Consider the following 12,557-nt stretch of genomic DNA (forward strand, 5'->3'; position numbering starts at 1 on the left):
CAAGAAACTTGAGGTTGGTATGAAGGAGTGTATTGTGGATGTGTGCAAACATTGTGCACGTTGCACATGGTGCAGCTTCTTGCAGGGCAACCACATAACCGGTTCCATGTGTTTGTATTGGATGACTAAAGTTCTCAAGAAACTTATCTACCTGAATCTCAATATTCTGATCACAACAACTCTGGGCAAATTACAAGTCAGCACCAGTGCTGCATTCATTGTTTTGCACTTTTATAATCACATCACCAAAAGTAGATTATTGGTTTTACCAAAATAATTTGGCACCATTTTTAAACTACAAACCTATAAAGTATTTTGATACAAAATATGATGCCATTTTTTTCCAACTAAATAAAATAAAAATGACCACATACTATTTTGTATTTTACATACATGTATCAGACATACTGCCTATCCCTGGCTGTTGGCTGCAGCCACTCAAGCTAGGTAGTACTGATTGTTTTGTGTTTGTTTTGTGTTTATGTTAGTTTTGATCCAATTTGACAGCTTTGCTATGTTGCCCACCCAAAATTTCTACCAGCCCACCCAAATATAGTAGCCTAGCCTAGGTTAGAACCAGCCCTGCCCTGCATGGAGACATATTTTACGATAATAATGGAGAAAATGTTAGCAAAACTTTAGGTTTTTGTTAACGGAATCTCCCTACCCTCATTCATCTATTTGCGCAACAGCCCACATTCTGCCTTTTTTTTTTTAAAGCTGTCATCGTCATAGGCACGATATTTAGGCTACCTCTGTTAAGCCTACACAAAGTTGCGTATTAAGGAGTATTTCCTGATCGGGGAAACCTTTCGTTCTGCAGTTCAATTGTGCCGCAGGCAAATAAAGGCAAGTGTGTTTGCCACTTACATTTCTGACATCTGACACTTCACACTGCTGCAAGTGCATCAAGAAAGGTCCTGCCTTACACCATGTTAATGGCTAATCGTAGACTAGGATTTGGGGTGGCACCTGGGGTGGCTAATCGAAGCACTCCTTGTTTACAAATCACTTCAAGGACAAATCCGGTATGAATTGATCCATAGCTCTTGTTGGAAATCACTGTGTGCTGTTCATAGGAAAAAGAAAATGTGGCACAGCCAATTCTGAGTTATGGACAGGGAAGTATAGCCCAGAGCCGTATAGAAGTACTTTTGGTATTCCTGACATAATGCAGGGTAGCCATGAGGGTCTTAAAAGTCTTTAAACGGTCTTAAATGTCATGTTCCTTAATTAAGGTCTGAAAAAGTCTTAAATTCCGTTGGCAAAGTCTTAAAGTCTTTTTTTAAACGAAGGTCTTCAATTTTAATTATACTAGCCTGCAAGCAAGGTGAAATGGGGAAAAAACTAGCCTGGCAGGCCATCCTATATCATTGAAATGTATAGTCTGGAATCAAGCCATTCACCTCGCTTAATCCAAGGGGCGGGCAGAGAATTGTCTTTCAAACTGCCTAGGCATGCAATAGGCCAGCGCTACGACCATATCCGTTATCCGATTCGGCAAAAGCGGCAAATACATCCTTCTTGAAAGGAATGACTTAATTGCATTGTGTTGCTCAACTTTCAAAGAAAAGCACAAGTCCAACTCCTCCAAAGTTGACGCCAACGCCAATTCAAACAACCGCTCTTAGTTTGCCATAGCCACCTTCCTTGTTGTTCACTGTCTTCCTTGGGACTGTCGCCATCCTGTTAGCCCCCTTAAGACTCTCTAACAAAATAGAGCCCTGTGATTGGATGGCGTCCACGGCGTCAGCCAATAGAAATCCCTATGGTTTGATACTAGGCGTACAGGCTGAGCAAATTAATTTGCGTCGCTAGGGTGCGTCTAGATTTCTAGGCTAGGAAAAACAACAACAATGTGAAAATTCAACAGGGGTTGATTAACGTCAGAGATCGTCTAATTTAGTGTTGCACGGTGCACCGATACTACAAAAAAGTGTTGCAATAGCTATTAGCAGTTGTCACAATACCTAATTTTATTAGTATCAATACTTTTAAGAATGACCGTGTTCTTGTTTGTGTGCACAAGGCATGCTTCTAGTGCCTCCTCCCCAAGCCTGTGCGTCTTTTCTCCTCACACACATATGCGCAGCTGTCGTGCCATAAACAGCGAGACATGGCTGCTAGTTTAGCTTAAGTGATTCTGTGGTAACACATAATAATAGGCTAATATCAAGTTGATTTGCTCACTTGCACCTCTCATAACCTACCTAGGCTATGAGATATGCGTGGGTCTACTATTGGGTTTAATGTCATTTAGAAATAGGCAGCATAACCTTTGCAAACTTTTACATCTGAGAGAGCTCCTTGCTAACTAATTCTGCTAGCTCAGGTCATGTACAGTATGTCATTCGTAATTAGTGCTAAAATCATTATTGAACATGATCCCTTCTATGAACTTGATAGTTTTTTATTTACATTTATTTTATCTAATGACAGACAACAATGAATTGCATCCACATATCCTTATGCATTATGTGCAACTATTATTCACTAGCCTAAAACCGTGAGACTGAAGGCTACAGTAATTACTCACGTATTTCTTAAAGTGACAAACACTCAATTACACCTAGGCCTACACACCACATTAAAATTTGCCTAGGTGTAATAGTTTAAAATAAATATTAAGTATTCAAATGACTAAATATGTTTAGCAATTAAGCAGATTAATAGTAATTATGCAGATTAAAAAAATACTATACATTAACTGTACACTTTATATGAATTGAAGGTATATGAAATAGAAACATATGAAATAAGCCATAATTTTCCGTGTGTGTGGAAAGAGTCAAGCAGAATCTAGGATGCCCACTGGTGTGAATGATAACACTATATTCAATATTACTGATGATGTCAAGGTGGTCTGGGCCCCAAATCAAATACATTTTTTAAAATTATCGAAGAAGTATCGAAATCGCAATTCTTGATGTGGTATCGGTATCGAAACAATAATTTTGGTATCGTGGCAACTACACTAGTCTAATTTCTTAGGATATCATAAAAAATACTTTGGGTTTTCGCGACCGGCAGCAATGAATCAACATAATCAGTCGAAAGGAGAGGGACAGCACATCATGGGGGGGAAGTGTTGTTTTAATTGTCATTATGGATTTGATCTGGTGTTTTACAACCGCATAATGGGTGTGATGTAGGTCTTAATTTTCATGTAAGTGGTCTTAAAAAAAGTCTTATTTGGGGTGGTCAAACCTGGGGAAACCCTGTAATGGAAAGAAGATACCAAAGGCTTTTTTGCCATATTGAGTCAGCTTTACTTTCTTGTCCATAACTTGTCTAGGTTATGACACATTTTATTGTTCTTTGTCCTTTGGACAGTGCCTGGTGAGCTCGAACAACAAGGCTTTGAATCAGTTTACACCAGATTTGCCCTTCAATGAGACTGTGTGACATGTTCCAGCAATACTCATCACTTAAACCTCACTGATCACAGGAGAAATGTTCCTGTTGAAACCCACTATCAGAACTAAACAAGGCAACGCTGCATTTAGTTGTTATGCGTTCTGACTATAGAGCCAGCTCCCAGATGACAAAAAAAAATGCCCAAATTACTTTTTTGACATCAGGACTCTGAACTTAACTATTTTCAGATGCCCATTTTTTTTTTACACTGAATAGGCTTAGTCCAACCAAAACAAGGTTTTGCCTAGTGGTAAACTGGATAGGGGTTAATCCTAGTCTGACAATACAGTTTACTCACTAGATGAGGTGAGGGAATTCAACAAACTTGTTTAAGCTTGACAAATATATCAATACAATCTGTTTTTCAATTGGGCAACATATAGTAAATGTGAGTGGTAGCTATCACATCCCCCATTCTGTGTTTAAGTGATTAATAAGGTGTGTCTGATCTTTTGTGCTGTATCAAAATTCCCACAGTTATGAAAGCAGACGGTCAAACAAATGTCTTACTTTGTATTTTTGAGTGGCTCACAAACTAACAATGTTCTATTTTCTGCTCTTCTCTCCCTCCTCCCTTTGGTTGGTTCCACCACCAGGATAAAAGATGCAGATTGACCAGCCCATGCTTTCATCCACCATTGTACACAGTATGGCACGCTTTGGCACAAGTTCAGTTTGTTTATGTTATTGTTTATTAGTTAATTCCTCTATGTTGTATGATTTATAGATAGACTTAAATTGTCATTGTGCAGTTGGTCCGTACAATGCAATTTTTTTGTGCAACTTTTAAAAATAATACTCACATACACACTCACACACACAAAAAATAAAAAATAAGAATACACAATTTTTAAAAAGAACATATCAAGGCATTAACATGCTTCCATTGCTTGAAGTCCATTTTAAAGTGCAACTGTGCAAGCTCCCTTTGCTTAAAGTCCATTTTTAAAGTACAACTGTTTTGCTTTGTTTTATAAAATAAAAGTTTGAAATGCTATGGAGTGCCCTATTTTTTGACCCTCAAACTGATATCTCAATTGTAACTCCTACTTCTCAACAGTTTCTCATTGCAATGTCTCCTCATTTGCTCTATTATTTCTCCTAAGGAGAAACAAGTTGTAAATGAGACTACACTCAAAGATATAAGAGATCTCCCGTATTTCTCCTGCTTCTCAAACTAATATCTCTTATGTGACTCCATCTGCTCTATTATTTCTCCTAAGGAGAAACAAGTTGTAAGTGAGACTACACTCAAACATATAAGAGATCTCCTGTACTTCTCCTGCTTCTCAAACTAATATCTCTTTTGTGACTCCTACTTGTCTTATTGCTATGTGTCTCATCTTTTTGCTTGTTTTATTTCTCAAAATTAGGAGAAATAATTGTGACAAAAGTAATACTTAAATGATCCTTAAAAGAGAATCACCATTTAGCCTCCTTAGCAACAGAAGGGATACAAATGAGAAGCAAAAGTTTCCTCTGGGAGCATAGCCGTTAACCTGTTTAGCATGTTGTTAGAGGTTCTGGTTGAAAAAATGTGTTAGCTATAAGTTACAAGTGCTAACCAGTAGGCCCACGGCTTTGTCGGGCATGTCTCTGAGTGTGTTGTTTGAGCCCCTTTCATGTGGGGGTCTGCCTACCCTACGTACACTAGTGCTGATAACATTGTAAAAGATCTGTTTATGAGTAGTGGCGTCTGTATGCAGACACCTGGTTATCTATAAACCCTTTTTGTAGTGGGTGTGTTTTGCCCCGGCATGTCTCTAGGATTGAGATTATAAAAGCTGTGGGTGATGTATAGCTATCATTGTTTTTGAACAGAACTTACCATGGCTAACATGATTGAATCGGCAAAATCAAAGAGGCGGATTACACTCCGCCTGTTAAGCGCTAAGCTATCGAATCCTGAAATGACTTATGCACCGCAAAGGAGGAGACCTGAAACTTTTGTTAATTTTCTGAGTAAACCTAATGATGGCGTGGAATACCAATGGTTGTTGAACGATGGGCGCATAGGAGGCTATGTTTTTGACAAGGAAGATCGCAGTGTGAAGCTATATGCTTTGACATCTCCGGATTTGGCGTTTTCAGACGACATGGCGCACATTTCATTTTGTGATGCAGATTGGGTGATGTTTAGGGACTCTTGGAAGGATATTGTACAGCCTGCTATGGACAGTCGCTACACAGCATCATGGAATAGTCCAGCCTATATCAAGTCATATGATAGGGGTCTCAAACAATACACTCAGAGACATATCCTGACCCAACACCTCCTCTACAAAGTTCATAGACCCCCAATACATACATACATAATTAACCACTGTGTTTGTAATCAGTTAAGCAGTACGTCTCCGGCTAGCCTGTTGTTTGATGAGCCACATGTAAGGGGCTTCAAACAATAAACTCAGAGACATGTCTGGGCACAACACCGCCTCTACAAAGTGTGGGGGCTTCTTAGACCCCCAATACATACATACATAATTAACCACTGTGTTTGTAATCAGTTAAACAGTATGACTCCGGCTAGCCAACTATATGATAAGACACATGAAAGGGGCTTCAAACATCACACACAGTGACATGCCCGGGCCCAACACCTCCTCCAGGCATAGACCCATTTGGTCACACACACACACACACACACACGACCCCATGATTCTAGTTATAAAAATTACAGTATATGGGATTTGGCTGACACCTTTTTAACCAAAGCGCCTAGCGAAATGGTAACCAATTTAAACTTTTTTTTTTTTTTTATTATTTTTTAATCCATATCTCTCAACATCTCTAGGACTTAAAAAATAAAAGTAAACTTCATACTACTCTCAGCCATTAATATAGTTGCTAGGAGTGGGGGTCGAACCCACGAGGACACAAACATCCATTTGATCTTAAGTCCAACGCCTTAACCACTCGGCCATCCTAGCAGCACACTTTGTATTTACACCCATTTACCACTAAACATATACAACTCTTACAAAATGTATCTGATCCCCCTTTATCCACAAAACCCACATGTGGGTTTGGGGGCCAATATGGCCGCCCAGGGGTTTGACATCAGTCACATGACTGTCACATGACACTACATCCAATATGGATGCCAAGGGGGCCTGGCATTGTTTGACACCAGACACATGACTGTCACATGACTTTACATCCAATATGGCTGCCCAGGGGTTTGACACCAGTCACATGACTGTCACATGACTCACAAAACAATAACAATAACAAACAACACGTGGTGACAACCACATGGCTAATTTGCATAAAAAGGAGGCGTGGTTATCACGTGATTTATGACGTTTCATGGGGCGGGGCTTATTTTTGACAATTTGTTCATGATAATAACTACTCACATGTGTTTAATACTTCACTCAGTTCTGGAATAGTTCCCTCTTCTTTTAAACAGGCAAGGGTTACACCTTTGCTAGGTAAGTACACTTAATCCAACTGATCCAACACATTTAATCATTTTGGAGATTATGATTTAAATGTTTTGACATTTGGCATTACAGGATTTACCTCAGGTGAGGCATAGCCTCCGTATTGCCATTGTATTCTATTGAGAAATATGCTTTCTGCACTATATGGATTAGCCTGTGTCTATGGACCTAACTATTTATCCCCATAGACCACACTGTGTACTATTTCTGTTGGCTTGGCTCCTTCCTCCTGGTTCTAAAAATAAAACTCCATCTTTTGTTGTCTCTCATCAGCTAGACAAACTAGGAAACATTTTTCAAAGCATTTGGCAACATAATGATGGCTAAAAATATAATTATATTGCTGCCACAAGAGGATGACGTTGAACAGGTATTACAAAGGTATGAAATTGTTATCAATTAATCAAGGTGTTATTAATCAAGTCTATCCTACATTATATGCAACAAATTGAAAATGTTATTCTTAATTCCTCCCTGTCACACTTAGACACTGACAGCAAGCTAAACTTTCAGTAGGGTTTTGGCTCCAGTAGGGTTTTGGGTCTAGTGACATCCCTGGTCCGTGCCACATATGGGTCCAAGTGCCTACGGGGACAAATGGTCACTTCCCAATCCCACACTACCGTTCCCTCCCACTCACCTCCTGTCAATCTCCTATCCTCCTATTTGGCAGCTTTCAGTAGAAAAGTGGTGGAGGGCTGAGATGCTATTTTGATAACCGATCCACAAAGGACACCATAGCCATAGCACTCCATACTGCACTATCACACCTGAAGCATAGACTACAGGAGAAAGAAAACAGAGATCCCACCATTAATCATCAGTGGGGACTGTGTGGAAAGGGTGGCAGACTTCTGCTTCCTTTGAGTCCACATCGAGGAGAGCCTATCCTGGAGCGCGAACACCTCTGAGCTGCTGAAAAATGCCCGGCAGAGACTACTTCCTGAGAATACTCAGGAGGATTAACATCACACAAAGACTGCTGGTGAGGAAAGCGCTCCAGTGGGTCATGAACAACACCCAAAAGATCGCCGGCTGCCCTCTCCCCACACTGGAAGAACTATACAGTTCCCGTTGTCTCAAAAAAGCCCAGAACATCATTATTGGGGAGGTTATACGGTTGCACTGATTCGGGTGTAGGGTAGTGGCACTATACTGGATGGTATATCGGTCAGAATATAGAACGAAGAAGAGATGGGGTTTAACTCTGTATTGTTCCAGCATTGATATTCAGTTGCCAATATGCACACACACATGTATACATATCACATACATATATATAGTCTGAAAGAAAAGAACAAAATACAACTTAGATTCTAATTCCTTACAAATAATCTTTCTGCAGCTCATCATACATAAATGCACTATTATGCTTATCAGACTGAACTAGAAGGCTAAAAACACATACAACACCACTAATTCCCTTCAAGTTAGGAAGTAGAATTTTAGTTCGTGACTATAATTTTTCCATGGTCAATGTTGCCATCTAGTGGGTTAAAACGATACTGTGTAATGACCTTAACGGCACATGTACACTCTTTTCCTCCGTTCGAAGATACGTTCTTACAACAGTATAAACACCAGGTGGTCAATTCCTAAGCTAAACACATGAAATATTATAATCTCCTAGAACAGTTACACTATATTACTTCAAGGAAACTACAGCAAGAGCCAGTTTAACTATGCTAGCAACTTCTTGCATACCAGTATGGATTAACTCTATTAACATCATACGAACTTACTTGTCGTCAATGACTCGACACTCTGAATATTAACGACTGGATTACTCAGGATAACTACTACAGGAATAAAAGGTAAGCTATACTTTTCTTGGAGCACCAAACTTGCACGTCTGGCAGAGAGAAAACAGGAAACACGTTTAACAAAGAAAATATCGCGACAAATGATCTATCGCGGCAAATGCACGTAACAGTCCAAGCCTTTTCTACAATCATAAAAGACACCAGGGGCGCCGATAGGGTTGTATTCCATAGTACGCACAATACATGGCCCACCCATTTTGTTCATGATGTATTCCTTTTTAACCAACGCTAATTTAAATTAAATTAATGAATTTGAACTACAAACACTTTGCAATTGCTATGTTTTTATTTATTAAACTTTCCAACTAACGGTTAGTTAACTATACATCATTAAAGATGGGTGTCTCAACTATACCAGGTGGGTGTCTCAACTGTACTCTATAGGGTACAGTTGAGACACAGTCAAGACAAAAAATGCACCTTATGTTTATGAGCTAATTGTGGAAAATATAAACTACTTATGGGTATTATTGATTTATAATATTTTAGTCTACAAGCTAAGGAAATGGCATGTGGAATGTTGTGTGGAAAATCACTTCTTTTCAGTATTTATTTTTTGTTTGATTTTGTGTGGGCAAAACTGTACTCAGTCTACTATACCCTTATTTACCAAATTTGCGCTTTTGGTAAATGTAGGCTATAGCCTCTCCTTATTGAGCCTAAGAAAAACCTTTACATAAACTGGAACAGAAAGCCCCTTTTAATCACGTCAACCTACCCACGTCATCTCTTATCAAATAGCCTACTGCATTAAGCTTCTAACTTTTACAACACTAGCTGTAGGTTACGTGGGCTTATAGGGGTGTTTCACGCTTTTTAAAAGTTCTGGGATGAGGGAGATTTCTCTCCTGGGATTTTTTTTTAAATTCTGGTTGCTAAACACACTATTTTAATGCAGTTTGGAAAGGACAGAAATGCCTTTACAAAGCAAGCGGCTCTGACTCAAATTAGGTGAACATAGCTTATGCGCATTATAACTTCACTGCCCAACCCGCGAAAAAGGGAAAGAAAAGAAAAAATAAACCAATGAGTTTATGTCGCGATTTGCGAGAGAAAAACACAATTATGTTATGGTAACTTAGTAACCATAAGGATTTGCTCACAACACTCTAAATACATTGCACTGCTGTTTTGGTTGTCCCAAACTTTTAGATGATAGGCATAGGCCTACGCAAAGTCAAGGAATTTTAACACCCGCACCAACCCGACTCGTCATGACGTGCCTTAGCCCCAAAAAGGCTGAGAACCTCTGCTCTACGCATTAACTGAATCCCTGTTCCAACCAGTGTTTTAGTTTTTTTTAAATAAGCCTACAGAGGTAAGCAAACAATTCAACATTTTAAACATGTGTAGACCGCGTGACCGTAGAGGACAATCTCTCACTGCTGTCAGTGTCAGCATCACTGCTAAGAACAGTAGGCCTACATCTTCGTTACGGTTAAACGCCTGAAAAATATTAAGCTGCTGCTGTTGTTTTCTTTTCATGACTGAATGATTTAAGGCCCATTCACACCAAAAACGATAACGATAACTATAAATAAATATCGTTCTCGTTAATATGAATGACGACGTTCACACATAAACTATAACGGGGTATTTCCCAGAATCGGGGCCTATTTCTGTCCACAGGGTGTAATTCTATTAAAAACACATTAAATCTAATAATGTTTAGCATCACTAATTAGTATAAAGAAAAACAAGCCTAGACTATTTTAATGGTTGCTCTTACTCATGATTTAGACACATTTTATTGGTGTTTTATGGTACAATATCAGTGTTTTGGTGTTGTCCGCAACCAGAGTTTTCACATATTGTGCCATATCTCAAACATTATTTATCAAAAAATAATTTAAAAAATCATGCATATGAATTAAATGTTACCTGAACTAATGAACTGCATGCACACATTATGCATATATATGCATTTCCTGTTTTATTTTGCTTAATGTTTACCTGTCCCATGGTTTAGCCGTCATTACCAGCACACTCTACATAAAGGCACTTTGCTACTGTTTTTTCATCAAAAAAATATTTGGTAACCATGGTCACCTAATATCACAGTGGAATACATGGGTGTCAAGCAGAAAGATTGATGCCTTTATGTCCAGAAACATAAGAAAATCTACTCTTTATCCCTCGTTTTGGGCATGTACACTTATTATGTGTCATTACCATACGCATTGTATTTCTGTATTTTTGAATATTCCTGAAATTTTAAAATGACTTTAATAGTTTAAATGATGTACATTACATGTAGAAAGCTAGCTACACTTGCATGGTGATCATTTTTACTTCTTAGGGTAGTTTTTCGGTATAAATGTCATCATCAACACAGTCATTACCAGCACATTATAGCTTGAAATGTAGTGGTAATGACGACTGTGTTGGTGATGACATTTTTGCAGATACATTTAAAGTAATATTTTTAAAAGAAATACGTTTTTTTTTTTTTTTCACAAAGTCAGTTCAACTTGGGTTTCTAAATTATAAACATTTAATTGCAATAGATTACGATCAGTGATTTGTCATCACCGCAACAAATGTCATTACCAGAACTGCAATGTCATCACCATCACCATGCATATTTTTGCCAATAGAATATGTATAAATTACAATAAATTACATTAATTAGATATTTTTGATAATGTTGGACAGTCTAAATTGCCACTGGATGAAAACAGATATGATATATGGCATTTATTTCAAATAAATGAAATTCCAAGCCAGGGTCGAGTGAAAAAATAAAAAAATAAGATACTTAAACGACTATAATTCATGTTGTAAGTAAAATTCAACAATTCTAATAAGTTCAAGATAAAATAGACTTCATGTGAAACCATAATTGATCATTAATTGATCATTGATTGTCCATTTCATCTTTAAAATGTACATATTAGATAATGTGATGGTAATGACATTTACCTGAAAAATGACAAAAAAACATAAATTCCCTTATATTGTGGTCTCTACCAAGCTCACAAGGTTACTCCTATCAAAATGACTGATAACTTGTTGCATACCAATTAGTAAAAGTTTGAATTTAATTTTTCAAAATTTCAGTAACCCAAATAGGCCCAAAATCTGAGAAATGCCCAACGATAACGACATGAAGAACGATATCGTTGGGGATCACTTTCAGAGCGATTTTCACAACGATAAAATGCTAATAGCCAATCAGAACCCATCGAATTTTAGCCCTCACATTTATGAACACAATGAGAGACTTTGTTTATCGTTGTTCAGTGTGAACGCTTTTATCGTTATGGTTATAGTTATAGTTATCGTTATCGTTCTTGGTGTGAATGGGCCTTTAGGCTATTATCCTATGAATGAATGGAACGTTGTGTTTTTAAGCGCCAGAATATCCTATCCAAAGCCACCCCCGAAACCCGCCACAGGTCAATCGTTATCATGTCATGACAATGCTACGTTTTCATATATAATATAGTCTATGGTTTCCATGCACACCATATTCCGGTTTTATTCGGAATAATGCCAATATTCAGATTGCACATGAGTCAATAAATATAGGCTAGTTGTCACACAAGTTTTCTTTCTTTTTTTTTTATTGTTGTAGGCTAATATTGAATGATTTCACAAATAAAGCCGTGAAAAAATTGTACGCACAGTACAGGATTACGCCTGCCGGCGCCACTGAAAGACACCAATCATCCAGGTCACTCCCTGTTTGAAATGTTGCTTTCAGGCAGACGGTACAGATAAATTAACGCAAGGACAAATAGACTCAAACACAGTTTTTATTCTACTGCCACCTAGCCTGACGAGCCAGACCCACATTAAAATGTGGGTCGCAGTGCTCAGTCAGAGGGGCGGGATAATCAGTTGTCTTTCAAATTCCCTCTGCACGCAA

General features: G+C 38.2%; 1 non-coding gene across 1 annotated transcript; it reads right to left on the reverse strand.

The window, feature by feature from the left end:
* Window positions 1-6,262: 6,262 nt before the first annotated feature.
* On the reverse strand, window positions 6,263-6,347 carry trnal-uaa. The gene has a single exon. It is a non-coding gene; the product is annotated as a tRNA-Leu (tRNA).
* Window positions 6,348-12,557: the final 6,210 nt, after the last annotated feature.

This window comes from Alosa alosa, chromosome 14 (assembly GCF_017589495.1).
Source record: "Alosa alosa isolate M-15738 ecotype Scorff River chromosome 14, AALO_Geno_1.1, whole genome shotgun sequence".
NCBI classification, from domain to species: domain Eukaryota; kingdom Metazoa; phylum Chordata; class Actinopteri; order Clupeiformes; family Clupeidae; genus Alosa; species Alosa alosa.